The 22,911-nt window shown below is 42.6% G+C and overlaps 1 long non-coding RNA gene across 3 annotated transcripts; it reads right to left on the bottom strand.

Moving 5' to 3' along the window:
• Nucleotides 1–1,490: 1,490 nt before the first annotated feature.
• On the bottom strand, nt 1,491–22,905 carry LOC311421429. Of its 3 annotated transcripts, XR_014684865.1 has the most exons (6): nt 22,728–22,881; nt 19,238–19,319; nt 17,001–18,913; nt 10,866–10,933; nt 3,586–3,652; nt 1,491–2,170 (listed from the first exon to the last, which is right to left on the bottom strand). It is a non-coding gene; the product is annotated as an uncharacterized lncRNA (long non-coding RNA). The 3 variants fall into 3 exon arrangements; XR_014684864.1 differs by having other exon boundaries at nt 17,001–19,319; XR_014684863.1 differs by lacking the exons at nt 17,001–18,913; nt 19,238–19,319 and having other exon boundaries at nt 22,728–22,905.
• Between the last annotated feature and the right edge of the window lie 6 nt (nt 22,906–22,911).

Raw genomic sequence — 22,911 nt, 5'->3', positions numbered from 1 at the left:
TGAGCAGCCTTGAATGTAAGTCCCTTTGCTGGTCTGCTTATGATGCATGGTTTTAGGGTACAGCAAGAAGAAATCATGGCTTCCATTCATTTGTTTCTGAGAATGAATCTAAGAAATCTGGCAGTCCTAGAAGCAGCTAGACTGGGCAGTGGTCTTAACACCACACTTACACTACATCATGCTTAAAGTAAGGATGCCCAGCCATCACCTTCCCTTTCATCCCATCCTTCTCATAGTATCCTGGATATGAGTATGACAGTCTGTTCTTTTCAGGGCTCTATCTAGCCCAGCCCTAAATGACCTGACCACTTGATTGTGAATTCTGTCTTCCTTTTTAGTGGACTTCTCTAGCACAGCAAAACCTTTGAAATAGCTGGGTTTAAAATGTAGCTCTTTGCTACCTCTGTTTCTGCCCTGGTCTTCTCGATTTTGCCACTTCCATGGATCCACATCCTGCAGTTCTCTTGTAATTCAACTTGGGACTTCTCAGACAGATCATTTGGTATTATTTAAGTTATAGCAGCATCTAAAGGTAAAGATTTCAAGTGCAGCAATAAGACAATTCATGCCCAGAAGACAAAGTAATCAAAAGTGAAAACAAGCAGGTACAATAAAGAACAATGGAAGGATAAGGCTGCAAGTGAGGTAGCAGTGTTATTCTTTGCAGCTAATTTGTAAACAACGTAGAATAGGCAGATATGAAACAGTAGAAAAAAAAATAATCTAGGGTTGTCAACTGCTTCATTCCTATACCTCAAAGACAGTTCAGAAGAACCCAGAAGTGCCTGTCAGGCTCTGCAGATGTGCATCTAACCACTTCTTAAAGCTCTCCCATAACAAACATTTTATAAATTTGACAGACAATCTATCCAGTGCTAAATTTATTCACTATTATTTAAACCCATTATTTCTTGTACTATCTATCATGAACACTAGAAGAAGTAGATTGTTCTCTTTGCAACTTTATTCTACAAACAAGGGCAGTTATCATATCTCTTCATTCTTCTTTAAGAGACACTACCCCAGAGCATTTAATATTTCCATATTGCATTTTCTCAACCTCTAATCATTTCCACTGGACTTTCTCAGATTTGTCTATGTTCTCTGAAGTGCACTCACTAAGACTGAGTGCAGTACTACAAGTAAGGGCCTAATCAGAGCAATGTAGAGCCAGAGAGGTTACTTGATGTATCTTGCAAGTCATATTCCTGATTATACCATCTTATATGATGTTTATTTGTTTTTTATTTGAGTGTGCCCTCAGCTGATTCATATTCTGCCTAGAGATAACTCTAAACCCAACACTTTTCTGGAGAGCTACTGTTTGGACCATTATTTCTCAGTCTATATTGGTGCAGCTGATTATTCTTACACCATAGATAATCTTCCTACCAAGGAATAATTACATTTTTTTTTTCATTTCTACCCAGCAATAATAGTAATTCTTATTCTTATACAATGTAATAGCCAAAATAATTCCAACTACAAAATAATCTGTAACAACTCCATTAATAGTTTTATTACATCTTATAGGATCTGCCTGTCATGCATAAACCCAGAAGAAGGCCAAGATTATTTCTGTTTGTTGTAAAACTCATCAAAAATATGTTAGTTCTTTAGGTCATGGGGACCGCTGAATAGATTGTTTCATAAATCACTACCAATCCAGAGGCATGCATATAAGTTATAGTAAGAATGCTTTAAGGTGAAACACTTTTAGGTTACATTTTGATTTTGGACTTGGAAGTCAAATGTCACTGAAGATAATGCAGCCAAAACACTTTCCACTAGCTGCAAAAATTGCTAGTGAGACAGAAAGGCTTTGGTTACTTGAAATGATAACAACAACAATGCAAATAATAATAATAACAACAACAACAAAATAAATCAGTCTACTTGTTAATATTTCCAATGACTGTTTAATTTGTTTGATATATGCATACACAGATATAACAGATCTCTTTAAGGTGTTTTACCTCGGTTTTCATGAGAGACAGATCAAAGCAAGATTAAACAGCATACTCATGTTTCGTATTACATCACATGATTAACTGCAAATGAGAAATCCACTTCCAGCAGTTTTCCTAATGGGGTCTTGCACAGAATTCTCTACAGTCCAATGCTTTTTAGTATCTTCTCTAGCAATAATCTGCAAGGAAGTATTAACTGCCTAAAAAGAAGTACATGGAACAATAGGAAAATTATGTTATTGCAATTTTAGTAATATGTTTAGTGTTCAATCTTTATAAAGACTGTAGAAAAGTCAAAGTGACCTCAAAGTCACAAGAATGAGTTAAAATCCAGAGAACAAGTTTCAACAAGGATAGCTTAGAAAGATAAGAAAATTAAGTGAATTCTAAGGATTTGTAAGAGACAAAAAATTAAATTGCATATTATTTTCAAATCTAGAAAATGAAGGCAGAACAGGAGCAATAGGATGGAAACTAAAATTGTAAACAATGAAAGAAAAGAGCTGCTATTCAATGGAGAGAGGAATTAATCACTAGAATAACTAAGACAAGGTCATAACAGCTACCCAGCAGACAGGATTATCCATCTTTATTGAGAGATGTGATAGTTCAGCAAAGGAGCAGGTTTTTAAAGAGGAGTCTCTCCTTGAAGTTCTGTGGGTTTTGTGATTCAGAAAAGTCAGTGTCACCCAGTCCCAGTCTCTGAACTGCCCTTTGTGTGCTGCTTGCCCTGTTACACCCTCCTAAAGAGATGGCTGAACTGTATCAAACCATGGAATGATTTTTATGATGAGAAAAGGGAATGAGAAAATTATGAGAAGGAAACTATCTAACACATTTTAGTCTGTGAGCCAAGACAGAACTGAAATCAACATTTCCAGAGAGGGAAGTTGACTGAGCTGAGCCCTGTGCTACTGACTGCTCTACTTCCTGTCCTGGCTTCTTCCATCCTCCTGGAATCTCTTCATCCACGTTTCTGCAGCAGGGTGACCTCATTTGGCAGCAACCTCTGAGAACTTACACTGACTAAAGTGCCTCATTCTCATAGGTGCCTCTTAGAAAGTTGCTCGGTAAGGCCTGGACTTCCTCCCTGGTAGCAAACAAGTCTCCTTCTGTTCCCCTGAAAATCAGCTGGGAGGAAGTGAGATGGGGAGGTGGTTTCCGAAATACTGTGGATTGTGATTACAGACATAGTCTCAAAATCCATGTGATGGGGGTAGGGAGCACAGGACCTGCATGGGGAATCCAGATTATTTTGGTGTGAGCTGAACATGTGCCTTTGATCAGCACTGTTCACAGGCAGATAAAAACCTGACAGCAAAGGGCTTGCTGGTGTTTTGTAAAAGGAAGAAAACAATTTGAGGGATATCCCTTTCCAAAGAAAAAGGCTTTTGCTTTGGAGGAGGTGGTGCTTTCTATATATAGTGAGGTGATTATTTCAGAATGGAAAATGTTTGTTCAGGAAGGAAAGGCTCTGAGATCAGCAGAGTCAAGTCTCACCCACATGCTGTTGGCTCCATTGGGCTCTTCTGCCTAGCAGCAGAGAACTGGGAGGAGGAGTCTGCAAGGACAAGTTGGCTGTCCAGGAATCACCCATCTACACTTGTACACTTACCAGGACCTTGGGTTCAAGCTCTGGTGTGTCACACAGGAACAGGCTCTGAAGTAAGATCTGATAATTCCTATGGGGAAAAGAAAACTGAAGATGGCCAAACATCCATTTGACAAGTCAAGGTTGTCATCTACAACCAATGTACACTGGAATGCTCTAGGATATGCCACAAATACACTGTATGTGCCATCAGCTAAATAGCAACAAAGTACACTCTAACCCAACAGTCCATTATTCCACATTAAATACACCACATGCATATATGACATTGGAACAGCACTATATATACCTGCCACAAATAGACACAGGAAGCTGGGTTCCTTAATGTAGAGAGGAAGACATACAAACACACGTACGCACACGCACACACGAACGAACTAGTATGATACAGCACCATCTAGTGGAAATATATGTATTACACAGTCTTAATCTCTAAAATTAGTGTTTTTTGTTTGTTTCGGTAATATAGAATTGTTTATGAATCCTAGATACAGACCAAGAAAACTCTGTGTGACACTTATCATGTTTAAAATATTTTAAAAAGTGAAAAAAAAATATGCATAAACTTTCAGTTTAGGCTACTGTGATGAACATAACAAAGAAGTCACCATTGAACTCAAATGGTTTAAGCTATCAAAATCATTCATAAACCAAAACCAGCCCAGAGGTTAGAAATGAATATATAAGCCTACCACATCCTTAAAAAAGTTATTTAGACCAGGTTAAATCACAGATGCCTATCTTCTCCAGCAACAGAGTCAGACTATGAAAAGAAATTTAGCTGATTCTGCTTTACATAATACTTAAAGACCGTATCTGACCTAGCAGAAGTAAAAAAGAAACAGAAAAGGTTTGACATATGAACCACCTTAATGTGTTTTAAAAGTCTAAAAATAACACAGGCCACTGTGAGGCAGACAAGAGGTAGAAGAAAGGGCAGGTGACTCGGGGAATATATCTAAGCATGTGGTCATGGGGTAGGGAAAACTGAAGTCCATTTTACTTGAATCTGGAGGGAGATGTGAAGTACAACAAGAAAGGCTTCTACAAGCACATCATCAGCTAAAGAAAGACTGAGGAAAATGTAGGCCCACTGATACATGGGATAGGTGCCCTGCTGACAAATGACACAGAAAAGTAGTCTTCAGGAATCCCAGGTCACTAAGACCAAAAGGAAAGGAGGAAGGCTTAAGGAAGACTTAACCTTAGGGAATGATAGCCTTCTACAATGAGATGGCTGTATTGGTACAGGAGGGGAGAACAGTGGATATTGTTTGCCTCAACTTTAGTAAAGATGTCACATATAACATCCTCATAGAGAAACTGATGAAGTACTGGGACAGTGAGGTGGACTATCTGAAACTGTCTGAAATGCCAGGACCAAGGATTATGATCCATGGCATAAAGTCCAGCTGGAGACCAGTCACCAGTGGAGTACCCTGAAGTTACCAGTTTGTCCAGTCACGTTTCACATCTTCATTAATGATCAGGAAGATGGAGCAGCACACACACTCAGCAAGCTGGCTGATAACACAGAACTGGGAAGAGTGGCAGATACACTAGAGTGTTGTGCTGTCCTCCAGAGAGGAAGGCAAGAAGGTTACCAAGAGGTCAGTGGGGCAATCACTCCTCTCGAGCCAGAAGTGACAATGCCACGTCTGGAGTACTGTGTCTGGTTGAGTCCAGCAAAGGTCCACAAAAATGCTTAAGAGACTGAAAACTCTGTCATATGAGGAGAGGCTGAGACAGTTGGGAATGCTGAGCCTGGAAAACATAGCTTAGGGAGATCTTACCGATGTGTATAAAAACCCAATAGAAAAGAACGAAGAAGAGGAAGACAGACTCTTCCTGGTAGTGTCAATTTTTTGCTTTTTTTCCTACTTTTTTTTTTTGGAAAAAAGTGGGAAAGTAAGTGAATGGAAACATTGTTAAAAGACTGGAAATAGAGAGAAAGAGAAAGTCACAGAATCACCAAATGGCAGAACAGATGAGGTTGGAAGGGATCTCTGAAGGTTATCTGGTTTAACCCTCCTGCTCAAGCAGGGCCACCTTCAGCAGGTTGCCCAAGACCACGTCAAACTGGCTTTTGAAGATCTCCAAGAAAGACTCCAAATTGTTGGATCATTCCACAGAGGGAAGCTGCCAGTGCAGAATTACAGGCTCTGTACTAGGACCTCTGCTTTCAGTTTATATATGTTCAGGCTGCAAAACAGAATAATCTGTGAGGCAGCATTTGTGGCTGATCCTAAGTGTTGAGGGAAGCTTGGATGACAGACTGCTGAGGGAGAACAGAATGGCCTTAGGAGACTGAGCTAATTCATAATAAAAGTGGCAGATAAAATTCAGCAGAGGCAAATCTAAAGTGGAGCCTAAGGGAAAACAGTCTCAGCTTCACATGTCAAATTATGGGATCTGAGATGATTACTACACAGAGAGTGAAAGCTTCAACTTAAAAGAGTCTGGTGAAAACATCATCCTAGTGCTCAGCAGTCAAAAGAACATAAGAAATATTTGGAGCAATTAGGGAAAGAAAATCCAAACCCCAAACTGAACTGCATTATGTGACTGTGCAAACTTTTAATTGCCATGCATCTTGAATGCTGTGTGCACTTAATGGTCACTGTATCTCCAGAAGGTTACAGAAGAGCAGGAGAAAGTTCAGAAGATGGCAGCAAGGATGACCAAAGGTCCAGATCAGCTTCAATGCAAGGAACAATTTAGTCTCCATTCTGGAAAGGAGACAAATGAGGGGAATATGGAATAAGATAATGAAATCATGAGCAGTCTGTGGAGGGTGATTTTGCTCAGCTCTGTGAAGCTGATTTTGTTCATACACTGCCTCTTCTAATACAAAAGAGGTATGAAATAAAGCTAACAGAAGCCAAGATCAAAATAAACAAAAGATGGTGGTACTTCTTATGAGAACTCATGGAACTGAGGAACTCTTTGCCATAGAATGCTGTGGATGCTCAAAATTTATATTGGCTCAAGGGGTACCTGGATTAGTTCACAGAATAGAAATATTTGAGGATTTCTGAATAAAGGAAACTGTCTCCAGCTCATGAACTCTGTGAGTCACAAAATGTTGGGTCTGGGGACGTACTGAGGTGAAAACCTTATGAAGCATGCTTTTCCTGTTCTTCCACACCTTCCTGTGCATCCATTTGTATCCAGTCTTGGAGACTGATGCAAGACTAGAGGGAGTCTTGAGCTTTTTCACTATGTCTGATTCCAAGAAAACTTTTGTGGCTATTTGCTTCATGTTCTTCAGTCCTTCAGCAACTCTCATTAATTAAAATTAGTACCAGAACAAGATACAGATTCTAGTCATTTCTTCCTTCTTCGTGCATCAGGGATATCAAAGACAATATGAAGGGCTTCTTCAAATACATCAGTAGAAAAATGAAGACTGAGAAAATGTAGTTGGGTTGGGTGCCCTGGTGACAAAGGATACAGAGAAGGCAGAGTTGCTGAATGTCTTTTTTTGCTTCAGTCTTTACTGCTAAGATCAGCCCTCAGGAATCTCAGACCGTGGAGACAAGAGAGTAAGTCTGGAGAAAGTAGGACTTTCCCTTGGTCGAAGAGGATCGGGTCAGAGATCATTTAAGCAAACCTGACATCCACAAATCCATGGGCCCTAATGGAATGTACCCAGAAGTGCTGAGGGAGCTGGCTGACATTGTTGCTAGGCCATTATCAAGCATCTTTGAAAGGTTGTGGAGAACAGAAGTGCTCAAGGACTGCAAGAATGCCAATGTCAAGCCAGTCTTCAAAAATGACAAGAAGGATTATCCTGGCAACTACAGGCCAGTCAGCCTCACCTCCATCCCTGGAAAGGTAATGGAACATCTCATCCTGGAGGTCATCTCCAAGCATGTGGATGATAAGAAGGAAATCAGGATAAATCAGCATGGATTCACCAAGCGGAAATCTTGTTTAACCAAATCTGATAGCCTTCTATGATGAAATGACAAGCTTTGTAGATGAGGGAAGAGCAGTGAATGTGGTCTTGAGGTCTCTTCCAACCTAGAAAAAAATTCCGTGGTCTACCTTGACTTCAGCAAGGCTTTTGACACTGTCTTCCATAAAAATTCTCATAGACAAGCTCAGGAAGTGCAGCCTTGATCAACATTGAGGTTGATTGATAATTGGCTGGATGGCAGAGCTCAAAGGGTTGTGCTTAGTGGTGTGGAGTCCAGTAGGAGGCCAGTAGCTAGTGGTGTCTCCCCCAGGGGCCAGTACTAGGTCCATTATTGTCCAACAATGGTAGTCAGGCAAAGTCCCCGGTGACTGGAAAAAGGGAAACATCACTCCCTTTTTAAAAAAGGGTACAACGGCAGACACAAAGGAAAGGAGTTACAGACCAGTGAGCCTCATCTCTGTGCCTGGCAAGATCATGGAATGAATCCTCCTAGAAGCAATATTAAGGCACATGCAAGACAAGGAGGTGATCCAAGACAGCCAGCATGGCTTCACCAAGGGCAAATTGTGCCTGACCAATCTGGTGACCTTCTATAATGGAGTGACTGCATCAGGTGACAAGGAAAGACTAACTGATGCCATCTGCTTGGATTCTGTAAGGCCTTTGACACAGTGCAACAGCCTGTCGCACACTGGAACAGGCTCCCCAGTGAAGTAGTCACTGCACCAAGCCTATCTGAATTTAAGAAGGGTTTGGACTGTGCACTTAGTCACATTGTCAAAAATTTTGGGTAGACCTGTGTGGTGCCAGGAGTTGGACTTGATCCTTATGGGTCCCTTCCAACTCAGGATATTCTATGATTCTATGATTTTATGGTCCCACATGACACTCCAATCTCTAAGTTGGATAGATATGGATTTGAAGCATGGACCATCCGGTAGATAAGTAATTGGCTCAACAGCTGGACCCAGAGAGTAGTGGTCAATGGACCTATGTCCAGGTGGAGATCAGTGATGAGTGGTGTACCTCAGGGTTCTGTCTTGGGACCAGTACTTTTCAATATCATTATCAATGACATAGAGGATGGGATCAAGTGCATCCCCAGCAAGTCTGCTGACGATGCCAAGCTGAGCGGTGTGATTGATACCAAAGAAGGAAGAGATACCATTCAAAGGGGCTGGAGAAGTGGGCCCATCTGAACCACATGAGGTTCAACAAGTCCAAGTGCAACGTGCTGCACCTGGGTCAGGGCAATCCCAGAGAGGAGTACAGACTGGGAGAACTCATTGAAAGTCCTGAAGAGAAGGACTTGGGGTTTCTGGTGGATGAAAAGCTCAACATGAGTTGGCAGTACGCTTTGGCAGCCCAGAAAGCCAACTGCATCCTGGGCTGCATCAACAGAGGTGTGACTAGCAAGTTGAGGAAGGTGATTGTCCCCTTCTACTCTGCCCTTGTGAGGCCCCACCAGGAGTGCTGCATCCAGGTTTGGGGCCCCTAGCACAAGAAAGATGAAGGACTCTTTACTTGGGTAGATAATGATAGGACAAGGGGGAATGGTCTTAAACTAAAAGAGGCTAGATTTATACTAGACATTAGGAAGAAATTCTACACTGTAAGGTTAGTGAGGCATTAGTACAGGTTGTCAAGAGAAGTTGTGAATGCCCCATCCCTGGAGGTGTTCAAGGCCAGACTGGATGGGGCTTTGGCCAACCTGATTTCTGTCAATGTCCCTCTGGATGGCATCCCTAACCTCCAGTGTGTTGACTGCACCACACAACTTGGTGTCATTGGCAGACTTTCTGAGAGTGCACTCAATCTTACTGTCCATCTCACCAACAAAGATATTAAATAGTGCCAGTCCCAATACCGACCCCTGAGGAACACCACTCGTTGCTGATCTCCTCTTGGGCATTGAGCCATTAACTGCAACTCTTTGAGCACGACCATCCCCCCTACGTGGTCCATCCATCAAATCCACGTCTCTCCAATTTAGAGTCACTATACAAAAGCAGGTGTTTTGTTCTGTTATTGTACAGAGGCCTAATACCATCTTTTCATAGGCTAAGGCACCAGACTTCCCTGGATGAATACCTACTTGGAAAAGATGATAGACTTTCATGTAGAATCTATAGAAATGCGAAGGCACTGATTTCTACACCTGAGAAGCGTGGTATCAAAAACAAAGGTGCTACTAGGAACAAGAATATGGAAATGATAATTTCTCAGATTAAAACAATTAGAATTTATTTTTAATTTAGTTCGTACTAAATCTCCTCATCTCCTCTCCATCCCAGAAGGAAGGAATGGGCATATGTATCTGAAGCAATTGTTAATGGAGGCAATTTTTAATCGGTTCTGCCACGTTAGAGGTGAAATATTTGGTAAATACCAAATGCATTAGCTATATTTAATAAAAAGTATTTTGAACAATTATAGGTCTGTTAGCTTGACTGTAACAGAATGCAAAACTGTCCTTGATGGAATGCTAAGAAAGAGATCAATTTAACTCAAATGCAGAATACAAACTTTTAACAGCCCAAATAATTAACAATACAAATGAGCTAATTGTGCGAATATCTTGCCATTGTTAATGTCTGAATCAAAATCTGTTTGTGTGTCCCTTCCCTTCCCTTCCCTTCCCTTCCCTTCCCTTCCCTTCCCTTCCCTTCCCTTCCCTTCCCTTCCCTTCCCTTCCCTTCCCTTCCCTTCCCTTCCCTTCCCTTCCCTTCCCTTCCCTTCCCTTCCCTTCCCTTCCCTTCCCTTCCCTTCCCTTCCCTTCCCTTCCCTTCCCTTCCCTTCCCTTCCCTTCCCTTCCCTTCCCTTCCCTTCCCTATTCAGTTACATTACTATGGACTGAAAAACAAAACAAAGCAAAACAAAACAAAACAAAAAAGGGTAATTAAGCTGTAATTATGGGATCATGTCTGCTTTCAGCATGTCAAATCTGTATCCTGCAAATAGAAAAGGTGGCAATTGCAAAAGGAAAAGAGGTAATTTCTAAGTGGCATAATTCCCCTAGATCATGTAAAACTGAAACCAATGAAAAAGGAAAGGAGAAAATATACCTAACTGGTATATTAATATTAGATAATAAAAGCATGTTTTTGTTTTTGAAGTAAACTAAGAACAAAATAAATCCAGCATAGGGAAATCTGTTATGTGTCAATAAACTGTTAATGATGTCAAGACAGAATAGTTGGTCAGTTATCTCTTTTCTATATTGAAATATGAGATGAAAATATAAGGTGGTAAACAGTGGTCTAACAATAACAATTTTTTTTTTTTTTTAAATCAACTGACCAGTCATTTGCACCTCTCAGTCTAAAGAAGCTTGAGGAGGAAATATCTTTGGTTCACTGACCCTGCTTGAGGAAGGAGCTTTCACAAGATGACCTCAGAGGACCCTCCCTTCTCTCTGATTCTGTGGTTCTGTAATGAAGGGAAAAAATAACCTTAAACATCTTAAGCATTCTCCATTCTTCAGGCACCTGGCAAATCTGAAAAAAAGTGTTCAAAGTAAAATTATGTGAGAAAGGGTCACAATAATAGAGAAATCAGAAGAATACTTTTTTTTTTTTGGACTTCAGTAGATGATTGCTCATCCCAGTAATTCCACCAGCAGTTTGAGTATCATTTCTAATTCTTCAGAAGTGTATTACCATAGCAAGTGTAACACAGTGAAACTGATCTTCAGTGCAGTTTTGCTTTAATTTCATTAAAGCAAACTATTTATCCAAGAAATGGATGAAGCTTAACTTTCAGGTGTTCTTTCTCCTGCCACCATCTCCAGTAAACACTATGATTTAACAGTCTAGGCCTACACAGGAGGCATCTCTGTGATGAAAACACAGATGGCTTTTTTTTTTTTTTTTTTTTTTTTTCTGGAAGATTAGATGATTTATACAAGATAAACTTCATGGCATTTCTCAGGAGCATGTGTGTTTGCATTATAAAAAAGGGAGAACTGGTAGATGTATGCTTATGTATATTAAAATAATACACACATATAAACATATTATTCTAATATATATTTAATATATTATAAACATTATATTACATACATTACTAATAATAGAATCATAGAACCATAGAAGGCTTGGGTTGGAAGGGCCTTAAAGATCATCTAGTTCCAACTCCCCTGCCATGGCCAGGGATGCTACCCAGTAGATCAGGTTGCCCAGGGCCTCGTCCAACCTCGTCTTGAACACCTCCAGGGATGGGGCATCCACAGCTTCTCTGGGCATCATGCTAATCATGTTAAGTTAAACCAAAGATCCTGGATATCAGGAAGAGGTTCTTCATGGAGTGGGTGGTCGCATACTGGAACAGGATCCCCAGGGACATCGTCACGGCACCAAGCCTGTCAGCGTTTAAGAAGCATTTGGACTGTGCTCTTAGTCATATGGTCTGAAGTTTTGGGTAGACCTGTGTGGTGGCAGGAGTCGGACTCAATGATCCTTGTGGGTCCCTTCCAACTCATGATATTCTATGATTCTATGACTCTATGATTCTAGTACTTTGCCAGGACTGTCATATCTGATGTGCAGATCCATACTCAGCAAGACAGCATTTCCAACTTCAATCACCTATAAAACATTGTGACTCACAGTGGCTTTAGGATCCTCTACCATAATCATGTGACAGAATGAACAATATGTAGCTTTTAGAAGCCTGTAATTCTGAGAAACATTATCCTTCCCCTCCATTCCACACAACTACAGGTTTTCTGTTTTGTGCTTATTGTTGATTCTTTATTTCTCAAGTAAAGAAGCAAAATTTAAGGCTTGTTTATCATTTATAGAAAATTAATGCATCTGACAGTACAGATTACAATGGGAAAGCAAAAACAAAGCAGAGAAAGGATCTAGCAAAGATGATGTGAACCACTAACAGATAGTGGTAACAAGATGGAGAATTAACACATGAAGAATTAAAAAGTAGGAGTAGAATGTAAACAAAAACACTCCCCCCCAAAGCATTTGAAAAATACTGATCAGATAATTTTCATACCAGGAACCCAAAGTGCTTGACTACCAGGCTACACTGAAGAAAAACAGGATGGTTGCAAGGCAAGGCATGAAAATGAAGACGAGCATCTTCCACATGATTGAAACATTCCCTGGTAGGTTATGAACTGCAGTAGCCCAGGTTGTACATTAGTCTTTAGAATGTCTTAGAAGGACAATACCAGAATGTCATGTCACCTCAGCTGAGAGATGGAAGAAAGGTGAGAAAAGCCTACTGTGCTTCCCTTACATTTCTAATTGGTGTTTGCTTCTCTATTGCTCCAAACCTGAGAGAGGAAGTCCTTTCTTCTTGGGAGCAAGTCCATTCTGGATCTTACTAAGAACTCCTTTTATCCTCCAACAAAGACCCCTTTCTCTTGGGGTAAGAACATGCTCCATTCCTGCAGCCCTTCTTGCTGTAATGGACTGGACTGGGACTACACTGTTCATCAACTCCTGCAATTGTACAGCAGGCTGGCTGCTTTGTACTGATGAGAGATAATTAAAACCTTCCCTGGTATTGCTTTCTCCACTCAAAATAGAAAGTGCCTCCCTCTCCATTACGAAAACCATTCCCAGCTCAGAACAAAGGCCAGAAGTTTCTGGCAAGTAGAGATCTCACCACAAGAAAGCAGGGCCCAACATAATTTATACTGTTTCCTCCCTTGCCATCTATGTGTGGGGCCCCAATGTGATGACATCCTGGTTCAGATGCTATAAACGAGGCCAAATTCATGGACCAGAGACTCCTGGAAAATGGCTAGATGTGTGTTAGGTTATGAATTCGTGGGAGCAAAGATAATAGTGAAGCTGATAAAGGAAAGGTGAAGAAATGGGGCTTAAGACACTGGAGAGATACTTTTCCTTTGCTAGTGCAGTTCATCTGAGCTTCTTGCAAAGAAATCAGTGAATGTGATTCTAGTTTTAACACCATTTGGATGAAGAGATCTAATGTGGGGAAAGCAGCACCATGTCTGATGGCAAACATGCCAACATGCTGCTTCCTGAAACATCAGGAGATTGGCAAGAAATAGTCATCTGTTAGAAGAACATGGAAGGCCTCGTACCTAGGATGCTGACAAAATTGAACTCACAGTCCAAATCCAGATCGGACTTGACTTTCTGAAAGCCCCACTGTGGATACAAAGATAACTTTACAATCATTTTAAAACTAAAGAGACTGTGTACCTTCATTCTCTGATTAAAAGGGAGGTCTCAAACCAGAACTCCTTACAACTTAAAACCAGAATGAGTTTAAGTGCTGATCTCAGAACACTGATATTATGCCAGTAATTAATCATAGAATCATAGAATCACACAGGCTGGAAAAGACATCAGGCTGGAAAAGATCATCTAATCCAACCTTTAACCTAGTACTGACACGTCCACCCCTAAACCATACTACTAAATTCTACATCCAGATGTTTCTTGAAGAGCGCTAGGGATGGTGACTCAACCACTTTCTTGGGCAGCCTATTCCAATCCCGTATAACCCTTTCAGTAAAGAAATTTCTCCTAATATCCAACCTAAGCCTCCCCTGGCACAGTTTGAAGCTATTTCCCCTCATCTTACCACTTGGTGCATGGGAGAAGAGCCCAGTCCCAACCTCGCTACAGCCTCCTTAAAGGTAAATATAAAGTACAATAAGGTCTCCCCTGAGCCTTTTTTTTATCCAAGCTAAACAACCCCAGCACCCTCAGCTACTCCTCTAAAGACTTGTTCTCTAGACCCTTCACCAGCTTCGTTGCCCTTTCATTGGACACGCTCTAGCACCTTGATTTCCTTCTTATAGTGAGGGGTCCAAAACTGAACACAGTATTTGAGGTATAGCCTTACTAGAGCCAAGTAAAGAGGGACAATCACTTCCCTAGTCCTCCTGATCATGCTATTTCTGATACAAGCCAGGATGTCATTGGCCTTCTTGGCCACCTGGGCACACTGCTGGCTCATATTAGCCAGCTATCAGCCAATACCCCCAGGTTCCTTTATGCCAGGCAGCTTTCCAGCCAATCTTCCCCCAGCCTGTAGCGTTGTAAGGAGTTGTTGTGCCTCAAGTGCAGGATCCGGCACTTACCCTTGTTGAACTTCATACAGTTGGCCTCAGCCAATAGATCCAGCCTATCCAAGTCCCTCTGCAGAGCCCACCTACCCTCAAGCAGATCAACGCTTATGCCTAACTTGGTGATGCTTACACCTAACTTGGTGTCGCCTGCAACTTATTAAGTGTGCACTCGATCCCCTTGTTCAGGTCATTGATAAAGATATTGAAGAGAACTGGCCACAATACTGAGCCTTGGGGGACACCACTCATGCCTCCAGCTGGATTTAACTCCATTCACTACGACGCTTTGAGCCCAGCCAAACAGCCAGTTTTTAATCCAATGAAGCATACATCTGTCCAAGCTTTGAGCAGCCAGTTTCTTCAGGAGAATGCTGTGGGAAATTTATATTTCATTGCAGCAATGAAATATACATAAGTAGTACCAATCATCCTTTGTACATGATATTTCAGCCTGAAGAAGAGAAGGCTCCAGTGAGACCTCATTGCAGCCTTTCAATACTTAGAGGGTCTTATAAAAAAGATGAAGAACAAATTTTTATGTGGGCAGATAATGATGGGACAAGAGGGAATGGTTTTAAACTAAGAGGGTAGATTTAAATTAGACATTCAGAAGAAATTCTTTACTGGTGGGGCAGTGAAACAAGTTGCCCAGAGAAGTTATGAGTGCCCCATCCCTGGAAGTGTTTAAGGCCAGGTTGAACGGGGCCTTAAACAACTTGGTCTACTGGAAGGTGTCCCTGCCCATGGAGGAGGGGCTAGAACTAGATGATATTTAAGGCCCCTTCCAACCCAAGTTATTCAAAGATTCTATGATTCTGTGACATTGCCCTTTTTATCTACTCTTCAAAATAGATTTTGGTCTAGCTATATTATCTAGTTATATCATCAAACTGAGAATTCATATTGTATTGGTCATCTAATGCAATCAATAAATCCTTTAATTCCTGCTTTCCAGGACACAGCTACCACTCTGTAACCATGAACTGCTTTGCGGGACTCCCATTGAAATAACCCTGCTGGATGACAATTATCCACTGTTACATACAGAAACGTATTTTAAACCAAAAGTTTAAAAACACTGCTCAGTGTTCCATCAGCTCTTAGAATCATAGAATCATAGAATGTCCTGAGTTGGAAGGGACCCATAAGGATCATCGAGTCCAACTCCTGGCACCACACAGGTTTACCCAGAAATTCAGACCACATGACTAAGAGCACAGTCCAAACACTTACTTAAACTCCAACAGGCTTGGTGCCATGACTACGTCCCTGGGGAGCCTGTTTCAGTGCATGACCACCCTCTCAATGAAGAACCTCTTCCTCATATCCAGCCTGAACGTCCTCTGTCACAGCTTGACATCATTCCCACAGGTCCTATCGCTTGCCACTAAAGTGAACAGATCAGTGCTTACCCTTCCACTCCCCCTCGTGAGGAAGCTGTAGACTGCGATGAGGTCTCCCCTCAGCCTCCTCTTCTCCAGGCTGAACAGGCCAAGTGACCTCAGCCGCTCCACATATGTCTTCCCCTCTAAGCCCTTCACTATCTTAGTAGCCCTTCTCTGGATACTCTCCAATAGTTTCACATCCTTTTTGTACTGTAATGCCCAAAACTGCATACAGTACTTGAGGCGAGGCTGCACCAGCGCAGAGTAGAGTGGGACAATCCCTTCTCTAGACCAAATAGCAATGCCATGCTTGATGCACCCCAGGATTTGGTTGGCCCTCCTGGATGCCAGGGCACACTGCTGACTCATATTCAGCTTGCTATCAACCAAAACTCCCAGATCCCACCCTGTGAGTCCAGCGTCTCATCGCCCAGTCTGTATGTATAGCCAGGGTTGCCTCGTCCCAGGTGCAGGACCCAGCACTTGCTCTTGTTAAACTTCATGTGGTTGGTGACTGCCCATCTCTCCGATCTGTCCAGGTCTCTCTGCAAGGCCTTTTGACCCCCGACAGAGTCAACAACTCCTCCAAGTTTAGTATCATCAGCAAATTTGCTCAAAAGACCTTCTAGTCCTATATCCAAATCATTTATAAAGACATTGAAGAGACCTGGCCCTCAAATGGAGCCTTGGGGGACCCCACTAGTGACCAGCCACCAGCCTGATATGGCCCCATTTAGCACAACCCTTTGAGCCCTGCCCATCAGCCAATTGCTCACCCATTGTATGATGTTTTTTTTTTTAACTGTATGCTGAACATTTTGTCCAGTAGGATCCTGTGGGAAACTGTCAAAAGCTTTACTGAAATCCAAAAAGATCACATCATCTGTTTTCCCTTGATCAATGAGACGGGCAATCTTATTGTAAATCAAGTTAGTCAAACAGGACCTTCCCCTCATGAACCCATGTTGGCTGGGACCAATGACTGCATTGTCTCCCAGGTGCACTTCAGTAACTTCAAGGATAATCTTCTCCATAACTTTACCAGGCACTGATGTGAGACTGACAGGCCTGTAGTTACCAGGGTCTTCTTTCTTGCCCTGCTTGAAAAGTGGTACATTCGCCAGCTTCCAGTCTACTGGGACCTCTCCAGATTCCCAAGATCATTGAAAAACAATTAAGAGGTCCCACAATGATATCAGACAGCTCTCTGAGCATCCTGGGATGAATCCCATCCAGATCCATGGACTTGTATGGATCCAGGTGGAGCAGCAAATCCTGCACACGTTCAGTGTTGATTAGCAGTTCATCATTGCCACTGTCATGGTCTTCCTGCTCAGGGCACCCAGGGTGCCAAAGCCCATCATTAGCATTGAAGGCACAGGCAAAGAAAGCATTAAATGTCTCTGCTTTGCCTATGTCTTTGTCTGTGAGGTAACCTTCCCCATGAAGTAGTGGACCTGTGTTTTCTTTGATCCTCCTTTTTCTATTCACATATTTAAACAAATAAACAAACAATAAAACAAACTAAAAACAAACAAACAAACAAACAAAAAAAAAAAAAACACTTTTTATTGGCTCCCACAGACCTGGCCAGCTTCAACTCTAATTGGGCTTTGGCTGCAGGAATTTTTCCCCTACAAATGCAAACAGCATCCCTGTATTCTTTCCACGTTGTCTGACCCTACTTCCAGCAGCCATACACTTTCTTTTTCTGCTTAAGCTCCAGAAGAAGATCCCCGGTCAGCCAAGCCAGCCTTCTGCCCCACCTGCTTGACTTCCAATATCTTGGAGTTGCCTGTTCCTGTGCTTTTAAGAGGCAGTGCTTAAAGACTGACCAGCACTGATGAACACCAATGCCTTCAAAAACAGCTCCCCAGGGGACCTTGCTAACCAGTTCCCTGAGCAGCCTAAAGTCTGCTCTCCCCATATCCAGGGCTGAAATTTTGGTGGCAGTTTTCCTCCTGTCCCCAAAAATTTTAAACTTGGTCACTATGACCAAGACATCTGCCAATTGCCACGTCTCCCACAAGACCCTCTCTGTTCTCCAGCAACAGATCTAGGAGGGCACCTTTCCTAGTTGGCTCCCTTAGCACCTGCACAAAGACGTTGGTCTTCATACACTACTGCCAAATACCTTATCAAAATCCTGTATCTGTCTCTCATGAGCCAAAATTCTTTTATTTTTTTTCTCATGTTCTCCACCTTGGAAGTAAGAAAATTATTATCTCCATTCTACAGATGGGAAAATTTGATCTCAAATCCTCCAGAGATTTGAGGAGGAAACAATGTAACAGCCAGGTATTTGAAGGCTTTCAAATCACCAGAGAAATTACGAAACAGACAGTGTTTCATTTTTGCATTTGGAGAGAAGCACAAGGCAGTGTCCTTGTCTCTAAAATACAAAGCGAGCTTGGAGATGCTCAGGTCTGATGATTAAAGCGGCTGGTGGAGCAACACCCCCATACATCAGGACTGTAAACAAAGGCAGAAAGGTTACTTCTGAAACTTCCCTAAACAGAAATTAAAGAGTCCAATCTTGCTCACACCTTTTTGAAAAACCTCATACTGCACAATAAATGAGTTTGATCTGTTTAGAGAGAGAAAGCAAATTGAGAAGGTGTGATAAGGTCTTTGAATAGCATAAACATAAGTGTAATGCAGCAAAAAATGTCATATTAGTTTACCAAAAGTATCATGGGTGCTTTGCCACAATCCATGTTTATTCACAAAATGTCCAGAGAATCACTGAATGTAAATACAAAAGACACATTTGGTAATGTATTACTTAAAATGGTGAAAGCAGCAGGTAGTATAGGAACTCTAATGGTGGGTTACAAGATGAGGAGTGCCTCCCACCAAGAAGATGAAAGCCAGACTGGGAGGTCAGTATCATTTGATGTGAAGCATACGAGCATCTTCCTGCAACGAGAAGACTTCAAGACATTTTTCAGACAGCTTAAGTATTTTTAAAGAAAAACTCAACCACAGCATTGCCTGAGATCAAGCTTTTGTTCTTCAATATGGAATGGATAATATAACTTAATGAAGTTCTAAATTATTAGGAGGGATATTTTAAAAGACCATAATATTGCATGGGAATAAAATGGGGAAGCAAACCTCCTAGCATATCAATGTATCTCCACTGGCATTACAAACAAACTTATTATCTTGCTCAGAAATGTATAATGCTTGTATAGTTAATGACAACCATTGCTCCCTCTCACAGTGTGTAGCAACGTTCCATCATTTTGCCCAGGTCTGATACTGTATTAAGGATACAACAATTTCACAAGATATGCCATTTTCATCCTATAAATATCAGTGCATTTGTAATTGCTCAAGATGTTTTGGTCCAAGATCTCTGCAAAACAAAAACAGAAGAAAAACAAAACCATACCTCAACATTCTTTGTTCTCACATCTCCTCAGCCAGTTCTTTTCACCCTCTTTGTCAATTCACGAGTCTTCATCCATTATAACACTGCTGCAAATATTCTCTTTCCATGCTAGTATAGCTACATTCCACCTTAGTTCCCCCTTCTCTACTGCAGTTTCTACAAGGCAATAAAGTGCACTACTTCTTTTGTCTTTTAAGAGCCCTCATAACTGTCCTGTGTGCTTCTTAACTTATCACCAGACATAAGATAACTATGTCTTCTTTCCTTTTCCATCGTCCCTGTCATTAGTATCTATTGGTATCTTCTGAACTTTGTTCCATAATTCTTTTTGAAGAGGAGAAAAGATTCCGGTGAGCACTACAGTGAAAAAAATCACAGTATCTTCCTTGGCAGCAGATTATTTTGGATTATAATGTACTGTTTTGGTTCTTTTTTGAAATTCTTAAAAATGACCAGGAGTTGGCTCCTGTGATTGTAGCTTGTTTTGTTAATAATTGTCCTTGATGACCCAGTTGTATTTTGTTAAGTACTTAGGTTGTATGTTCAAGTGTAGCATGTATGTATAGGACTTAGAAATTACGATTATAAGTTATGGTCTCTAAATTTTGCCATATTGGCCTTAGCCTGACAAGGCCTTGTCCTGTCACTCAGACCTCTCTGTGATATTACATTAAAATAAAATGATTGAGATCTGAGATTCATACCATATGTTCTCCAGGATCTTACCACATTGCCCTAGGTTAGCAGATGAGCCCAGCCCTTCCCTGTTGCAGTGACTGGGAGCAACAGGACAATATAGGTGATGTAAGAATCAATTATTTTAGCTAGCAATATTGTTCATACACAGTCCTACTGGATAGCACAAGGCAGATGTGTAACCATTTTACCATTCCTAGAGCTGCTCTGCAGATGCAAGCTGACACAGAGACTGTGCTGCAACTGATAACCAGCAGCATGCATCCAAGTGATTAAAATGGCAGGACAAATAAGGAAAAATGCTTTACTGTAGATCAGAAGCACATATTTTGTGTTGCTGAGTCAATCTATGGAGAGGCCCCAACATCTTTGGGCCACCTAGAACTGCCGCCAGAGCCTTGACTCATGTGTATATAGTGTACCCTTCTGTGGGAGATAACGCCTCCCATTTACCTCTTTTCTCGGTGATGCTGATGCCCTGCACCTTATGCTCCGTATATCCTGGCTGCGCTTCTCCCTTTAGAGCACTCAGTTACTCATCTGGGGCTCTCTGACGTCAGCTCTGAGGTCAGGCAGGCAGGGCCACGCCTGTCCCTTGCCTGCTCCCAAACAAAAGACTATAGATAGCTGCTGCAGCAAATGCTTTTCATTATGCGCTCCCCTCTCCTCAGACCGCCCGCCTGGCTGGGGGTGGGAGCAGCATGGGGCCCCGAGATGCTTGTGCTGCTCTGAGATGTGTTTTATGTTAAAGGGGGTGGGTTGTGCATTCCTCACAGGCTTTGAATGTCATGCAGAGCCCCAGGGGAATCCTCAAAGGAGTGGAAGGAGAGAGCAGGCGGGAAGGTTGCCATGCACATCAGGATGAGGCATCCCTCCCCCATGTCAGCCTGCAAAGATGTCCAAACCAGAGGGAATCACAGAATTGAAGGGGTTGGAAGGGACCTCCAGAGATGTAGTAGTGCTACGGCAGCACACCCGCTGCACATAGCATCCATCCCCTCTCAGAAATGCATTTAAAAGCCTTCTACTTCCCACCAACAGAACTTGCTTAGCTAAACTTAATCTGGCAAAACACAGACCAAGTGGTGATAAATTAGTCTGCTTGTACACTTGGAGTCAGTGCCAGAAAGGTAAAGGAACCATTTCATATTAAGACTAACTGTGAATCTAGATGGATATAAGATGGCTATGAATACATGCAACAAGAAGTCTGGATGAGTTTTCTAGCTATTACAGCAATCAGGCTCTAAATCATCTTTGCAAAGTAAGAAAGAGATAGAAGCAAAAATCCCAGTTGCTTTTAAACTAGAGCCTGATAAAATTACGAGTGATTACAGGATTTTATACCCGTGGAAGATAGGGTTTGGACACAAAGGCACAAGAATGGCTGCACACCATCTTTTCCTTCACCATGGAAATCCAATAAAGAGCCTCCCCTCATGGAGTATGCATGTGGTACCTTGTCCTGAGGACAGGAAACTAACCTCCCAGTCTCCCTCAAAGCTCTTTGGGTCTGTCTTCTCATGTTAAACCCAAGATGTCTACTTCACGTTTCAGTGTCTTCTCACAGAGCTTGCACAGAAGATTATGGATATAGAAATGTAGGACTTGAAAGGACTTCCTGGGACAGCTGGATGCAGTAAATTGAGTAACCATTCCCCAACTTGCTGCCAAGCATTTTTTTCCATCATCATTCTCAGGATGCTTGTAGAATTAGAAATACTGCAGGACCTGAAGTGCCAGCAGGATGGGCTAACGTTCCCTCTGAGTGATAACTGCAACTAAATCAAAATATCATCTCCAGATTCTAGAAACGTGACAAGCCCAACAAAATGATGAACACCTACCAAAAAGGGAACTTGGAGGGAAGGGAAGCCTTGATCTCTGCAGAAACTGTGCAAACTTCTGGAATACAAGTATGGGAGCTACAGGCTATTTTGAATATGCTAGGCATCACCTAAGAGGTAACACTAATAAAATAAACCTCAGAGAGGTTTATTTTAAACCTCAAATTTACACGTGGTTGTTGAAAAAATGCTAACAGTGGGTTGAGGATTGAGCTGGGACATGGGTCCCAGTCAGAAATATGCATACTGATCATTTCTCTGTAAAAGTGACATTTTCAGATTCTAACTTACTTAATGCACAATATAGTAATTTGTGGAGTGAAATATAGAGAGAGATATATTGCACAGGATGCAAGCACAGTACTCAAGACACCTAACAGTTCAGGCTTCCGTGGCTCTTCTAGAACTCCTAGCGCAAGCCCTGAAGAGAAATAACATGGAACATTCTTCTCCTCTACCACAGACACCCCCCCTGCCCCTGCCCGTCTGTCGTGAAGACTGCCAGATTGTGAGCCCCGAGAAGCTATGTTCCAAAATACGTGCAGTCGCCGGTGTCACTTCCAACTCCAGCGCCGCACGGAGTTCCGCACCGCTCCAGCGAGCTCTGCGCCCCCGCCGGGGAGCTCAGCAGCAGGGCCACGACGAGCCCGGCGAACCCCGGGCACCTCTGCGTCCTGCTCCGGAGCGCTCCACGCCCCGTCACGGAGATCGACAGCCTCGGAGCCCTCCGCACCGCCAGGGCGATCGGCACCCTCCGGGCAGCCCGGCGCCCTGCCCGGGGAGCCCCGCTCCCAGCTTCTGACGCGGCTCCCCCCGCCCCTCCGCTTACCGCGCGGAGGCTGCCCGTTGCCATGGCGACGTGCCTCTGGCCCTCCCTCGCTACCGGGCCCAGGTACGAGACCGCGCTCGCGATCCGCCGAGCGCCGCGGCGGCAGCGCGAGGCACTGCGGCGGGGCGGATCGCGGTCCCCGGGTCCCGCGGGGGGGGCCGCTGCAGGCCGGTCGCCCGGGGGT

Source organism: Aythya ferina (assembly GCF_964211825.1).
Source record: "Aythya ferina genome assembly, chromosome: 1".
Taxonomy (NCBI): Eukaryota; Metazoa; Chordata; class Aves; order Anseriformes; family Anatidae; genus Aythya; species Aythya ferina.
This window is presented reverse-complemented; position numbering and strand designations above follow the sequence as displayed.